Below are 16,837 nucleotides of genomic sequence, written 5' to 3'. Positions count from 1 at the left end.
ACAATAGCTCTGTCAGCTTTCATTGGTCATTTTCTAACTTCTCACCGTCGTTTTTGACATAGCACAACTAATACGACTACCACCCCTACCCTAACTTCTACTAGATTGTTCACTTCTCTTAGTTACTTTTTCAATAAAAACTATAAAAGGTTACTCTAGTAACTACAAAAAGAAGCAACACAAGGTGAATCGAAGCAAACAAACCATTAAAACGTAGAAGTCGTAAAAGAAAATAAATAGGGGCAAGAAAGCCGCCAACAACGGTTGCAAAAGTTTCAAACAAAAAGGAGGCAAAAATAACTTTAAAAAAGATAACCCAAAATATACAGACCTATCTCCAAAAATACATACTTTTAAAGATGAAACTTTTTTAAGTTAGTAGCTTTGCAAGATTGCTCCACTGAGTATTTGTTGTGTATAACCTTGGGTGGACATATGATGGAAAGATGAAAAAATATATGGTAGCTATATGTCATTACGTTAATTAGCTTGAGTATTGGAAAAAGGACTCTCCTTGAAATTTATTTGTAAAGTAGTAATAACAAAGGGCATTTTGAGTTATGGCACTTTTTTTCTGCCTATTGGTACTTTTACTTCCATGTTATTTGGATTCCAAATTGAGGCTCAACAATTCATTCTCACATGGAAAGGAAAGAGTGAGTGCCTAAAAAAACGGCCCTTTTTCTTTGTGTTTTTCATGCCTTGAATCACTTTATAACTAGGAAGGAAGACAAACCGTAAAATTCAAAACCCAATTCTAGTTGCTTGTTTCTTATTTCAATGGCGAGAAGCATTATAATGTACAGGCGTCAATCACATATCACGTCTCAAGCCAGCTAGTTCCGCAGCCAAACCGTGGCAGTTGGTTGCTAGGGAAAGAAGCCAAACCTAGATGAAGCATTTGATAGGAAAACTGGGGACATTCATTGTTGCAAACAACGTTTGGGGATTGTCATTAAATTTGGAATTGGTTAACTATTTGAAGTGGTTTTGATAGTGATTTAACGCTTCAGTGCGGTATGATTTGAGTGCTTTTTTGTCCAACGATGACATTGTGAAAATTGGAGTTTTATGGTCCACAAAAACTTTATACCTTTCACAGATGCTCATTTTTCCTTTTATATCTCTCTTCTCTTTTTTAATTAATATATATTATTACCCATGCACTTTGTTTTTTCGTTTGTAACACCTTTATTTAAAAGCTTATACATTATTTATTTTAATATTGTTATTTGATATAATAAATAATTTAAAAGGATTATAAAATAACTAATTAAAATCTCTATAAAAATATTGTGATGCATATTATTATTTTATTAAATAAAATTATAATTTCACATACTTTTAATAATTTCATTAAAAATAAAATAATTTATCTTTCTATTGTAGATAATTTCTAATCTAATGTCCTTTGTCATCTTTTTTCGTTCTTACCTCAATATTATAGTTGCATTTAATTTCAAATACACATCCTACCACTTATTTTAATCCCACTAATACAGTATTCAGTATCACCGCTATAGTAATTAATCTCATCGCCACCACTATTTAGAGGTAATTTCATCGATAATCCAAAAGAAGCCTTGGTAAACAATGTGATCTTAATTTTGAAAGCAAATAGAACAATTTTTATACTAGTTATCAACAGGGAGGAGAGGATGGTGGAAAGGACTGTTGGTTCATCTAAGTTAGGAGAGCCAATGGGAGGAGAAAGAGAAGGAGATGGTGATGCCTTAGAGTTAGTATGTAGGTGTCAAAAGGAAAGAATTGATCCCTGGTGCCTCATGCACCCAAGCTTATGTCGGGAGTTATCTCTTGTCTTGTAGTGCCACGTAGCCAACAGTACAATGTCCTGTATGTTTATGTGAATTGACCAAATAACAATGTCGTTATAAATCAGATGTTGCGATAAAAATATTGTATATTTTTATTATTTTGAGTTAATATGTCAAAGTCGTATATTGCATTGTGTTTCTACTACTTATTGAGTCATTTTACATTTTAATTATCTTAGTTGATTTATATTTGGTATATTTCGTCATAGTAGACCATTTTACCAATAAAGGCCCATTTCCAACTTTATTTACGAAAACGAGTCAATTTTTCATTGTTTATCGGAATAGGCTGAAAAATATAAAACGCGTCTACGTAGGAGCCATTTTGAGTGAAATTTTAGTTATTTTGCTAAAATAATTTAAGGTTTTATTTATTTAGGGTTTAAGAATTTTAAAACAAATTAAGGTTTAGAGTTTTTAAAAAATTAATTAAATTAGGTTTTAAGGGTTTTAAATAAATTAATTAAATTAGGGTTTAGAGTTTTTAAGAAAATTAATTAAATTAGGGTTTAGGGTTTTTAAAATAATTTTGTGTTTAGGTTAAGGGTTTAGAAAAAAATATATTGACAAGAAGGATTTTATTTTTTTTCTACACTTGTTTCAGATAAATTAATTTTGAGAAGACAGTTCTGAAAAGATAATGTCAAAACGCTTCAAGCAGAATGCACTGTTAGCAAAATTAATGAAAAAAGTTCCCACGTGGACGCTCTTTTTCTACAGTAATTCCTAAAAAATAATTTTAAGAAGACGGCTCTAAAAAAATAGATTCAAAAAAGCTTTAAGCAGGATGCATTGTCAGCAAAATTACTGAAAAATGCTCCCACGTGGACGCTCTTTTTCTACAGTAGTTCCTGAAAAAATAATTGAGAAAACGGTTCTGAAAAAATAGTGTAAAAAACGCTTCAAGCATGATACACTGTCAGCAAAATTACTGAAAAAAGCTCCCACGTGGACGCTCTTTTTCTACAGTAGTTCCTGAAAAAATAATTTTGAGAAGACGGTTCTGAAAAATGGTGTCAAAAACGCTTTAAGCAGGATGCACTATTAGCAAAATTACTGAAAAAAACTCCTACGTGGACGCTTTTTTTCTACAGTAGTTCTTATTTGACCTTAGGCTATAAATGAGCCAAATTTCATTCTCATCATGTTGCATAAGTTACAGCAAGAAAAATTAGAGAAGCTAAGCAGAATAGAAATTAAAGATGAGTGAATGTATTAGTGTTGTTATTTACTATGATGGTGAGGTCTGTGACACCGAGAACGGCGTTGTTTTTTTATCAAAGAACACAGTGCTATTGATTTTTAATCAGAACATAAATTTGACAGAACTTCGTAAAATACTTAGGCGCAAAATATTCGAAACGACACCAATGAGAGTTTCGTTTATTAAGTATTGATTTTGTACTTCGTTTTATCCCGTGACATATGACTCATTTGATATCAAAGGTGGTCGTAGCTTGGAGGCAATGGTACAGACTTATCTCACTAGTGGATCACCCTATCTTGAGTTATATATATAATTTTCATCGCCAAATAAAGCATTTGCGACTTCAACATCTACTGCAATTAGAAAAGAATACACGACCCCTACCTGACATTCTGTTAGTAGGAGGCAGAAGACGAAAGCACCTGTGTTTGGTGGCAGTATAGAATACACAACTTCTGCACGACACTCGGTTAGTGGATGAGACATGCACCTCAGTGGGTCGCAGTTCGATGTTGGAAAACGTACTGGGAATGACATCAACTTCTAATGGTTGGCAATCCACAATTGATTTGGGACGTTATGAAACGTACATAAGAAGGGATGATGTACCCCACGATATCCACCGGTGAGGGGACCTCGATGTTACAGATGAAGGTGGGTTAAATGATGAATCCAATGTGGATCTACCTTGAGAGCCCGGCCCCAATGGTGCCGAAGTTGCATTATTTTCTGAACCGGAGCTTATTCCAACCGAACCTGAAGGGGGTTTAGATGATGAAGAAGAAGATCTGCGATTCAATGTGTACTCACCTCCAGCCCACATGCATAATGTCGATCTATCGGCAAATGATACATTGGAGTTTCTAGATCTACCACACAAAAGGCGTGACCATACAAGTTCGTCAATGAATTCGGGTGAATTGGAAGTTGGTAAGGAGTTTTCCAGTAAGGATGGTTTTCTTGGTGCATTGAAATAATATAGCATCATGAACGGGGTTAACTACCATGTTGTTAAATCCAAATTCGAGAAGTCTGAGGCCAAGTGTACAGTGCAATACAGTACATGTTCATAGAAAATCATGGCTTCGGTTAGGAAAAAGACAGGCTTATAGGAGATAAAAAAATACAAAGGTCTATATACCTGTATTACCGATACAGTATCACTGGGTGTTTAGGGTTTTTGAATAATACTGTTATTATTTAATGTTGCATTATTTAACGTATTTCGTTGACAGATGTTTCACAAGATCATCTCAAGATGGATTCAGATATGATAGTTAGCTTAATACTACCGATGGTGAAGGTGGATCTTAGGACTTCTGTGTCAGTCTTAATTACCAATATTCGTAGCCAATTGAGGTACATGCCCTCTTACTGAAAGGCTTCGATAACTAAGTAGAAGGTGTTGAAAAAGATGCATAGTGGGTGGGACACTTTATATAATAAGGTATGACAATGGTGTCAGGTGCTGGAGAGGTACGTCTCAGGTTGTATAACAGACCTTGAAACAGGCCTTGCGTACTACAACGACCGCTTGCTCTGTGAATGCCAAGTGTTCAAGCGTCTGTTTTGGAGCTTTAAGCAATACCAGGACACATTTGTGTACTGTAAGCTATTGGTACAAATTGACGGTAGATTTATTTATGGTAGATATACCCATCGGCTATTGCTAGTTGTGGTATAGGATGGCGGTAAGAGAATCCTTCCAATTGCGTTTGCAATAACACCGGGGAGTCAGGTGATGACTGAAATTTCTTTCTTTCTAGGTTAAGGAGGCATGTTTGCCCCCAACCTAATATCTATGTTATATCAAATCAGGACACTAGAATACTAGTCGCAATTGAACTATAGGGAAACCTATGGGATCGCACACACCATCGGTATTGTCTAAGGCACATTGCATCAACTACTACAGGTAATATCGATTTACCACTAAATAACAGTAAGTGACCAACATGGGTATTTAATCTCTATTAATATAATTTCATTTGTAATATTCAATTTATTCTGAATGGAAGTTTGGTTTGTAATTTTCGCTATCAACTTATATTGGTATGGTATGAGATTAATAAGGACTATTTTCATGATATGTTGGCGATTTTATGGTCGGTTAACGAATAAGACGCAGATTACCTCTGTAACATACCTTTCGATCAGTGGACACAAGTATACAATGGTAGCCTACAATATGGTCACATGACCTCAAACCTAGCTGAATGCATAAATTTTGTTTTAAAAGAAATGCATCATTTACCGATACTTCAGTTGTACGAGAAACATATTTCTATTTGGCGGCACTATTTCCAAAGTAAACAGCGAGTTATTAAGGCCAAATACAGGGAGGCCATGTATGGTGCTGGAAGGTATTGCAAGAAATTAACAAGGCGAAGACGCGGGCCAATACTATGTACACAATGTGTCACGATCACGACAATCTATGGTTTCGTATGACGGAGTTTGACAGATTGAACCAAGGTATTACTGACGAGTAATATCGTGTACACTTGAGCAATAAAACTTGTGATTGTAGGACGTTTGACGCACTTTATTATCCATGCGCTCATACAATTGTAGCTTGTCAGAATCTCCGTTGGGATCCTATGAGTTATGTCGACAAAGTGTACAAAATAGAATACATGTACAATGTGTGGAAGCATGTATGCCCACTAGTCCCAAATGAACGTAAGTGACTGTCTGTATCGTTTGCTCTGTTTAATTTGTTACCGGATAGAGAATTGTGTCGCAAACCAAAAGGTCGACCTTGCTCGAGTAGAATACGTAATAATTTGGATATCTGAGAAAGAACGAACCAATAGAATTTGTACGGATGGTGTAGGAACCTGGGTCATACAATTCGAACATGTCCAAACCGAAATAGTTAATAATTGCTTTAAAAAAACTATGTTATATTATTTCTATTGCCTTATTCAAAAGAACTTCTATTTTATTAAATATGACAAAAAATAAAAAAAATTACTATTAAAATATTCAAAACAAATTTTATTTTATTAAATGAAACAATATAAAAATAGTTTGTACAAATATATTAAAAACAATCAATGTATGTGCTAGTCAGAATCAGTGTCACATGAGAGTGGTTGACGATTAACGCACTAGATTCCTCCTTGGTTTAGCTTCCGGCGGAGGTTGTAGTTGCTCCGGCTGGGGTTGTGGTTGTTTTGGTTATGGATGTTGAGAGGATAACCCACATTGATAGAATAAAGAATATGGAGGTGTTTGCATCACCCAGGATGAAGGTGCTTAAATCCCATAAGGCGATAGGGATTGGTAATGAAATGAGCTCCCCGACTGTGCCTCGTGCGATCCTTCCTGAGATGATGGCCTATATATCATCAGTTGAGTTGGAGGCATCGGGAAATAAGATGTATCAAGACATGCATTTCAACCTGGCATAGGATTGGAAAAAGGAAACATATAAGGGCTGAGATACGCACATGGCATAATCTAAAGGAAACATATAAGGGCTGAGGCGTTAGGCCCGGTGATTGTGTGAGCGCTACTGATGGGCCCGTGCTGTTATTCCTTCTTCTCAGATTTAAAGGGCCTGTCGTTCCCTTTCGACACGGATTTACCAACGCCTTTGCTCTTCAGACAGCAAATATGGCTTGCCATGGATCCTAAATCATGACATTTAATCCAGCGCGCACGCTAACTCTGGAATGATAATCGGTTCGCAAGTAGGTATATAATCATATCTATTTTTCAAATTTTGATATATTCCAAGAAGAATATTTGTCAATTCGTATTCGATTTATGTAAGTCGATTTTGTGCTCATCATCGAGCAGCTCAGGTGCCCGGGAATCGGTTGTCGGAATCTAAATTGTCACAACACTTTATCCGTTTGGTGCATCTCAACAGTAACATAGTTGACCAGTGAGACCTTAACATGCCAAATGTTTGGATTTTGAAAGAATTCATCCAAAATTACTGCCCGAATTACCAGATCCTTGTATTGTGTCCATTGAAACTATATGAATGTGATAAAAATATTAGTTATATATATAATCCTAAATACTAAATATGAAACGACAATGTTATGTGTAATAGGCCAATTTTGTCTTGGGCCTGAAAATAAATAAAACCAAATAAATAAACAGTCCAGGGCCTAAATTATAACCCAAATAAATAGTCCTATTTAAAGTCCATTACAATATGACAAGCCCAGTTTATAACCCAAAACCTAGTCCAAGAAAATACAATGCCCAAACGGCCAAAAAAAATTAAACATGCAGAAACCCTAGTTTTTTTTGCATCAGTAGTTCCATGTACGACTCTCAAAGATCTTTGTCGATCGCCAGCGCCGCGCGCCTCAGACGCTCCACGTCGCCCTTCCACCTCGTCTTTCGTACCTGCAGAGAAGACAAAGAAACAACAACTGTAGAAGGAAACAAAAGACGATAGGAATTTGATAACAAAATGGTATCTTTAGGCTATAAAAGCCATAGACATAACACTGCAATTTTTTTACGCAATCAATAGCAATCGGAATCAAATTCAAAGCAAAAAAGGTGCCTTTTTTTTTTCTTTTTTTTATAAATAAATGAGTATTAGAAATCATACTTGTCGATTTGTCTTCTCTCTGCCGAACGCTGTCGATACTCAAACACCTAAGAACCCATAGCGGTTCTGATGAGGGTTCAAAAGGCAACGGAGGTTACTGGGTTTTTGCATGTGGTGTCCCTTTTTATTTTCTCAACCAAAATATTTTTTTAAAAAGGGGTTTTTTAGGGTCTTTTAAGAAAAATAAAAATGAACAAAATGGGGTTTCAGAAGCCCGATTTTGGGCACCTCTGGCTGCCGTCTATGGCAGGGCTACAGCGGAGCCATGGTGGAGGCTTGTTGGAGCCTAGCTGGATTCTTGGTTGAGACCCAGAGAGAAAACCCCCATTTTCCCTTTTTTTTTTAAATACACAGAAAGTATGGTGATTTTTTTTAAAAAAAATTACTTTTATAAGCTATAGAAAATGGCATCATTTAGGGCATATTTCAGTGGCCTCAAAACGGCACCGTTTAGAGGCCAAACCCGATTTTTGGCTCGACCCATTAGGGGATCAACGTGTTTTTTATGCGGATGGGCTATTTGTGACTTTGGCCCTTCCGCTTCTTTTTGTTTTTTTAATTCGGTCCTAATATCCCTATTTTCCTTTTTTAAAAATTTGGCCACTTGATTTTATGTCATTTTCAATTTAGTCCTTGATACGTTGATCCTCTGGAGAAAGGACGCGTGTCCACATATTGGGATATTTGGCTATTTAGTCCTTACCCCTTATCGCGCGTCTTATTTAACTCCTATTTCGCCTTTATTAATTAAATTTGTTGCGATTTTCGCTTCTAATTTTATTCTGATTTCAAAATAGTCCTCTGATTAATGTATTTTATTATTTATACATTAATTCTTTTTGTTATCCTTCGTTTTAGTTAATATTATTTTTATTTTATGTCTACTATTTATTTTTATATGCTTAAATGTTAAAATGTCATTTAATATTTTATTTATTTATTTCTTCACCCTTTTTTATAATTTAAATACATTTAGTTATCTTTCATTTACTTACATATATTATTTTTATTACTATTATTGTTATTGTTTTGTCTATTATTGTTTATTTATACATGTTTATTATAAATTGCGCCCTTAATTTTATTCACATTCTATTTCGATTCTTTATTTTCAGAGTTTTTACAAATCATTTTCCTTATATTTATTATGTACTTATTTATTTGTTCCTTTGTCTTATTGTTATTTTAAAATTGGTATCTTCCTTTTATACACCGTTTTGCCATTATTGTTATTGTTATCATCATTATTATTTATTTTGTTACTTATTTCATTTTTCTTTAATTATTAATGTTGGTATTAAATTGATGTATGTTATGTGATTATTGCCTTTGTATCATTGAATCGTTTATTACTAGTACACTTATATTGGTGTCATTCAATAGCGTAATGTTTTATTCACATACTATTTTTTATATTGCATTAGTTTTTACTCAAATTCGTAAAAAGAAAATTTTTTAAAAATGAGGTAATATTTTGCGCTTCGGGAATCCGAGAAATTATACCCTAACTTACAGGGTTTCGATTTTCTCGTTAAACCGAAATAGCCAAATATTCTTTCAAATTTCAAAATACATAAATTTTAGATAAAAATAAAGGCAATATTTCGTATTTAGAAACTCAAGAAAGTCGTGCCCTAACTCACGGGGTCTCGATTTTTCTCATTGATTTTAAATTGCCGAACACCCTTTAAAAATCAAAGTACCTTTTTTAAAATAAAGCATTTAAAAGGCTAGCTTACTTTCGAGGGATTCAAATGTCGTGTCCTAACTTAGAGATGTGACATTTTAGTACTTCTAGATGAGAAAGCCTTCAATACTCGTTTTAATTCGCTCAAAGTTTTTAATCGACATTAATAAAAAAGAGAGGATCGTACTTTAAAGTTTTCTTTTCGGGTTTTAAACTTTCAACGCTAAGATATCAACTAATCAATTAAGTACCAATTTTGGGCGTATCGAGGGTGCTAATCCTTCTTTGTGCGTAACTGACTCCCGAACTCGTTTTTTAAATTTCGTAGACTAAAAATTATCGTTTTAGTAAATTTAAAATTTTATTAAAACGATTAATTTGAGGTGATTCGATCACACTTAAACAAAAAAAAGATTGGTGGAGACTCCCATTTTCGTTTTCAAAATAAAATGTCGACCTTTTTTTCAAAAGCAAAAAAATGGTTTCGACAGCTTGGCGACTCCACCGGGGAACAGGAGAGTCAAGTTGTAAATTGATTAATTTATGTCTTTTCATTGAAAATTGAAAATTCATTTTAAAATACGATCCTTTTATTGCATTTCATTTGTTATCTTCGTAATCTTAGTCATGATACTTGTTTTGTTCGAGTCTTTAAATATTTTTGCATATTACATTGCATAATTGCAAGGACTTACCCTTTAAATGAGAGTGAGAAACTAGTCATTCGTGAGGTTTTCACCTCCGTGTAGGATCATAGATCGTTTTCGGGATACATCTGTACCTATGTCTTCATGAGATTTTCATTTCCATATAGCAATAGAGAAATGTATTCCCCTGAATCGAACTCGGTCTATATGAGCCTATAATGGGTGAAGATTGAGGAATCTACTGGTTCAGGTATCCTGTCTCTAGAACCGAACCACATGTAGTGACCTATAGGAGCCCACCCTAGGTAAAGCCACACCAAACCATTAGCGGTCGTCCGAAGAAGTGTTCTAATTGTTATTTCTTACTTGCTTTAATTTCATATGAATTGTACTGACTTGTGTTGTTTTACTTGTGATTGCATGGCATTTTATCATAAAAAGGGTATCGGTTCAAGTTCGATTACTAAATAGAGAGTTTGTCATGGAGAACGAATTTCTTGATAAAGTAGAGAAGTATGCAGCTGCCTGTATATGGTTAGAGAAAACGCAATTGGAAAGGGGAGAGAGCTTGATAGCGGGGTATACGTTAGAGTTATGGGACTTCACTCGTATTAGCGTGACACAGAATGATCTTCGGGAATTGAAAGAAAAATTGGCCCAATGGGGTGATGAAGTCAAACAACTATTTTACGATAATTACGGTGATCTGCCTTATTTACTTAACATTAAGATAGAAAAACATCTGTTTCGGGCTTTTGCCCAATTCTGGAATTCGGCCTATAGTTGTTTCACCTTCAGGAGCATAGATTTGGTGCCCACAGTAAAAGAATATACTGCCATACTTCGTTGTCCAAGGGTTCATATTGATAAGGCCTATTCTAGAGCTGTTAATATTCCGACCTTCGTGAAGAAACTGATGAATATCACTAGAATAAGTGAGCAGTGGGTTACGGCTAGAATCAAATAGAAATGAGAAAGTAAATGTATCCCTTGGAAGAGTTTACGAGACTTGATTTTAGCGCACCTAAACATGAAGAAGAGAGTGAATGTTTTTACTTTAAGTATCTACGGGTTAGTGGTTTTCCCTAAGGTACTGAGACATGTAGACGAGGCAGTTTCTGATCTGTTTGACCGACTGGATAAGATAGTTACGCCGGTTCCTGCAATTTTAGCCAAAAGATTCAGGTTCTTTAATGCGTGCCGAAGAGCTAGTGAGGGTCAATTCATAGGATGTGCGCAACTGCTACTAGCTTGGTTCGATAGTCATTTCTAGAAGGTAGACAAGGTGTCATATCGAGTGTTCTTTGAGAATTACTCATCATTAAAGGAAATAGTGGCTACACTAAGACGGGATGACATATCAGAGGAAAGATGGATGGCAATCCTCCAAAATCTCTAAGAAGAGGATGTCGAGCGGAGAGCTCCTTGGTTGGTTCCCGATGAGATCTTATACCGATATAGAGATTTTGACTGCGTCCCCCTACTTGGGATTTGGGGAGCCGTAGGATATGCTACTTTGCTTGTGTTGAGGCAGTACCAATCCAGACAGTTTATACCAGCGTTTCATAGGCTAGCTCAGTGCGAGTTTTTGTATAAAGGGGATAACTATAAGAAGAAGGTACGAAAGATGTCCAAAGTTTGGAATCAGACTCACTGGGTGAAGAGATTGGCATTCTATCTGAATACAACCTCTGAGTATAATGGGTGGTGGAGTAAGAGAATCAACAATAATATTCCTAGCCAAATCAAGAGGGAGCACAGTCAATGGAAAAATATCTACAAGTAATCCCCTCTGAGTTAAGAATCATCAAGCAGGACTTTGAGAGAAGGAATTCAGAGCTCGAAAAGAAAATAGAGCAACTAAAAGAGGAGAAGATGCATCTGAGGCTAGATGTCCATGTTCATAAATTAGAGACCGAGAAATGGAGAAAAGGAAAGAATAAAGTCAAGGAAGATTTGGATAGCCTAAAAACGGATTACAAGAAGTTGTGTCTATTTATGAGAACTGCGGGGCTGGGAAAAACATCTGAACAATGGCAACACGAGATCCAAGAAGAGAAGGTCAGAGCTGATAGGTGGGAGAGAAAATACCAAGATGTCCAGGGTCGAAAAGAAGCCTTAGAAAAGAGTCTGTCGGAAATCCAAAACGAGAAGATCGGGTTGAAGGCCAGAATAGCTAAACTAGAAAAATCGCTTTATCAGCATCATAGCCGTAACTCTGCAATGGAGTGGAACGCGAGCTTGGTTGAGATTAAAGAGTTGAAAAAAAAGGTCGAAGAACTCGATATTACGTTACAAAACAGTGAACTCCGGGTTAAGCTCCTTGAAGTGAGTGATGAGCGGTGTAATGAGCAACTCTATCGATCTTAGAGTCAAATTAGGGACAGTAATTACATTATGGGTGAAGCTGTGGCCCAGGTTCGAGAGGTGACCAATCATATATAGACTTTAGCAGTTCAAGCAGATGTATTGAGTATGAAATATGAACTAGAATCAAACTGGGGCCAAGAATTGGCTTGGTTGCTTAAGAAAGTTAAAACTTTGAGTATTAGGGCAATGCCTTATCTGTAATCCATTTTTATGTAAAGAATTTTGTTTTCTAGTAAAGTGTTCTAAATAGAGTTGAATTAGAGTCGATACATTTTTTTCTGCATTCATGCATTTGCATTCCATCGCATTATATGCATTAACTTTCACAAAAAGACCCTAATTAAAAAAAATTATTTCAGTAATTTGGAAACCGACAAAAATTTACCAAGTACGTATCCTTATAGTACACAAAGAAAGACTAAAGCAATGGATAAAAGACTAGAAAGGTTGGAACAAATGTAGAAGGAGATACAAGAATAGATTCAAGCACAAATACAAGAGCAATTGGTTAAAATCCAGCAAGATATGAGGGACCAAATGCTAAAATCACAAAGGGACATGATGAACCAGCTAACACAACTGCTGACTGGTGGACAGGAGAAAGAAAAAGGCCCTATGGGCAATACTGGAGATGATAATGAAGATCCTTTTTACCCTCCCAGTTTTACCCCAACAAACACACAGACACAAGTCGAGGTGTGCATACAAAGGTCATTCGTTACAATCAGGCCCCAACAATTTCAGGCTAGTGCTTCAATGCCAGTTAACTATCAAGTAGGCTCAGGCTCTAATCCAGGGGATAACCCAACTAATCTCGTCGTCCCCGATCTGGATGACATGTTGGAAGCCAAAAGAGCGAGAGTGGAGCTCTTAAAATAATTGGAAGACCGATGCATGTGGTTAGAGGAGAAGTTTAGAGTGATGGAGAGTGTTGACTATCACTGTGGGATCAATGCTAAAGATTTGAGCTTGGTTCTAGACCTGGTGTTTCCCCCCAAGTTCAAAACTCTTGAGTTTGAAAAGTATAACGAAATTAGCTGCCCTGAGGCTCATATTACCATGTTCTGTAGATGAATGATTGGGTACGTCAACAATGATCAGCTATTGATTCACTACTTCTAGGATAGTCTGGTTAGGGCAATATCCAAATGGTACAACCAATTGAGCCGTACCAAGTTTAACTCATGGAAGAACCTAGCTCAAGCTTTTATGAAACAGTATAGTCACGCGACAAAAATGACCCCAAATAGGATCACCTTGCAGAACATGTAAAAGAAATCGAATTAAATCTTCCAACAATACACCCAAAGGTGGAGGGAGGTTGCTATACAAGTTCAGTCACCTTTCCTAAAAAAAGAGACTACCATGTTATTCATCAATACCTTAAAGGCTCCATTCATCACTCATATGTTGGGGAGCGCTACTAAAAGCTCTCAGATATAGTGATGACTGACGAAATGATCGAGAACGCGATAAGGAGCGGTAAAATAGAGGCAGAGGATAGTACCAAGAGGTCAGCCCCAAGGACAAGAGCGAATGAAATGAACAATATGAGTACATACAGAAAAGGTCATTCCAAGTCACTCACTGTGAACCAACCGAAGACAGTAACTGTCAACCACCAGAGCACCCTAAGACAAGAAGCCAATACAAAGACGAATATCGAAAGGATACAGTTTACACCTAAACCTATGACGTATAGGGAGCTGTATCGGAACATATTCGACGCACACATGATGTCTCATTTTTACTTAAAGTCGATTCAACCCTTGTTTCCCAAGTGGTATGACGCAAACGCAAAATGCGAATATCACGCGAGAATCACCGGACATTCGATTGAAAATTGCACCACGTTCAAAAAATTAGTAGAAAGGTTTATTAAAATGGGGATTGTAAAGTTTGATGACTCTTTCGCGCCAAATGTAGCAGAAAACCCGTTACCCAACCACACTGACTAAGGGGTAAACGGAATAAACTAAGGTGGGAGCAAGAAGGTCAAACATGATGTTGCAGAAATCAAAACCCCATTGAGACGAGTATGGAAGAAAATGGTCAAGAGAGGATTGATCGTATTAGATTCAAAAGAAGAATCTGAGGAAAAGAGGAACCACTATGAGTTCCACAATGAAGCGGGGCATGAAATCCAAGAGTGTGGAGAGTTTAGGGCCCTAGTGCAGGACATGATAAACAGCAAAGAAATGGAGTTTTACAAAGAGGTCAAAAGCCTCAAAGATGGAAATATATGTGCATCAAAAAGAGAATCGACGACACAGATCCAAAAAGTCAACTACCCATTGGTCATTATTTTACGACTCAAAAATAATAAAGTAGGAGCATGAATGCCACCAAAAGTTATAATCCAAAAGCATACGGTCTTTCCTTTAAAGACAGCAAGAGGGTCCCATAGAATTACAATTGTAACGTGACGATCCTGGGGAAAGAGAACCCGACTGGCACTTCAAAGAATGACTAAGATGTGGGATCCTATATACGCAGCGGGAGGCATTACGATCCAGAAAACACGAGAGCGGAATCAGCAAAAAGAAAAGTTATAGTGGTCGAACAAAGGAATGAAAGAACGATCAGACCTAAACTTCCTATTAATGAGCCGGTCAACGAAGATGAGGCAAAAGAATTTTTAAAGTTTCTAAAGTACAGCGAGTACAGTGCCGTAGAGCAGTTGCATAAACAACCAGCTCGTATCTCAGTGCTAGCCTTACTCCTAAGCTCGGAGGTCTATCGCCGCGCACTGATGAAAGTCTTAAATGAAACCATCGCAGCGCACTAGATCGCTTGGTTAGCAACATAAGTGCTGATAACTTCATCTTCTTCAATGATGATGAAATAACACCCGGTGGCATAAGATCAACTAAGGCTCTACACATCACCACTCGCTACAAGAGGTATACGCTATTAGGGGTGCTAATTGACAACGGATCAGCCCTAAACGTCTTACCATTATCCATACTGTACAGGTTACCTGTAGATAGCTCTCACATAAAAGTGTGTCAAAATATAGTGAGGGCATTCGATAGCACAGAGAGAAGGGTAATAGGCAGAATTGAAATACCTCTTCTGATCGGCCCAAACATAAATGAGGTGGAATTCCTGGTGATGGATATTAAGCCTTCATACAACTGCTTATTGGGGAGGCCCTGGATACATTCAACAGGGGCAATGCCTTTATTACTCCACCAAAAGTTGAAATTGGTAACGAAAGGTCGGTTGGTGACGATAAATACAAAGGAGGACATCATCGCAGCAGTGACCAGTGATGCACCATATCTAGAGGCAAATGATGAAGCAACCAAATGTTCCTTTCAGTCTTTGGAATTTGTGAATGCGACATTTGTTACCAAAGGGAATAGAATCTTAATGCCAAAGATATCCAAGACTATAAGAATGAGTTTACAGTTGACTGTCGAGAAAGAGGCCTTACCAGGAAAAAGACTTAGGAGACACCTTCAAGGAAGCGTTGAAGTGTCAATATTGAAGGACAAACAAGACCGCTTCGGCTTAGAATTTAAGCCAGATGCAAGACAAAGAAAAAATGAGCAGGAAAAGAAACAAGAAAGAAGGAGAGCATGATTGAACAGGAAGGAGATCAAATGGGAACCAATGATTTTTCTCCACATATCGAAGACTTTTGTGTTTGGAGGAATCATTCACCCTGAGCGGGGGATGCTAAGGAAAGAAATTATGGAGGAAATATTGGGAAACTTAAACATTAACACAGCATCTAAAGAGGGAACTGAAGGAGAGAATTTGTCAGGCATTTGCCCTTATGAGCCGAGGAGTGTTTTGGACAATTGGACTGCAAAAGAGATTCTTATAGTCTTTAGAACTAACTGGGCTACATTTGCCCTTTGTTCAAAATCGTTATTTTAATAAAATGCATTTTTGCTATCACTTTTGAACGGATATTCTTTCATTCTTTTCATTCGTAATTACACTATGCAAATAATTATTCTTAGACTCTTTTGTCCTTTGGACTTTTTTTCAACTATTCTTTTATTCTTCATTCATAATCATACCATGCAAATAATTATTCTTAGATTATTTCGTTCTTTGGATCTTTTATTCGCTTCTATAACAGGTTTCTGAATATCAACGACATGAGCGATGATGCTAATGACTCAGAGTCTCCTTTCGAACGAGATATGTGTGTGGATAATTCACAGGGTTTTGAAGGTGATCAAGATTGTAACCTATCTCCTGATTTGTTGAGGATGATAGAACAAGATTAGAAACAAATCCTACCTCACAAAGAGGCGTAGAAATCGTTAGTTTGGGAGAGGAGAAAAAAGTGAAGATTGGAGCCGGTATCACCACGGAGACAAAGCGAGACCTTATTGAGTTATTCCAAGAAGTCAAGGATGTCTTCGCATGGTCATACCAGGACATGCCCGGGTTGAATACTGATATAGTGGTGCATCGACTTCCCATAAAAGAAGAATGTAAGCCAGTTCAGTAAAAACTCTGAAGGATAAGGCTCGAAGTCTTGCCAAA

This window comes from Gossypium arboreum, chromosome 12 (assembly GCF_025698485.1).
Source record: "Gossypium arboreum isolate Shixiya-1 chromosome 12, ASM2569848v2, whole genome shotgun sequence".
Classification (NCBI taxonomy): Eukaryota; Viridiplantae; Streptophyta; class Magnoliopsida; order Malvales; family Malvaceae; genus Gossypium; species Gossypium arboreum.
Note: the sequence above shows the minus strand (reverse complement) of the source record.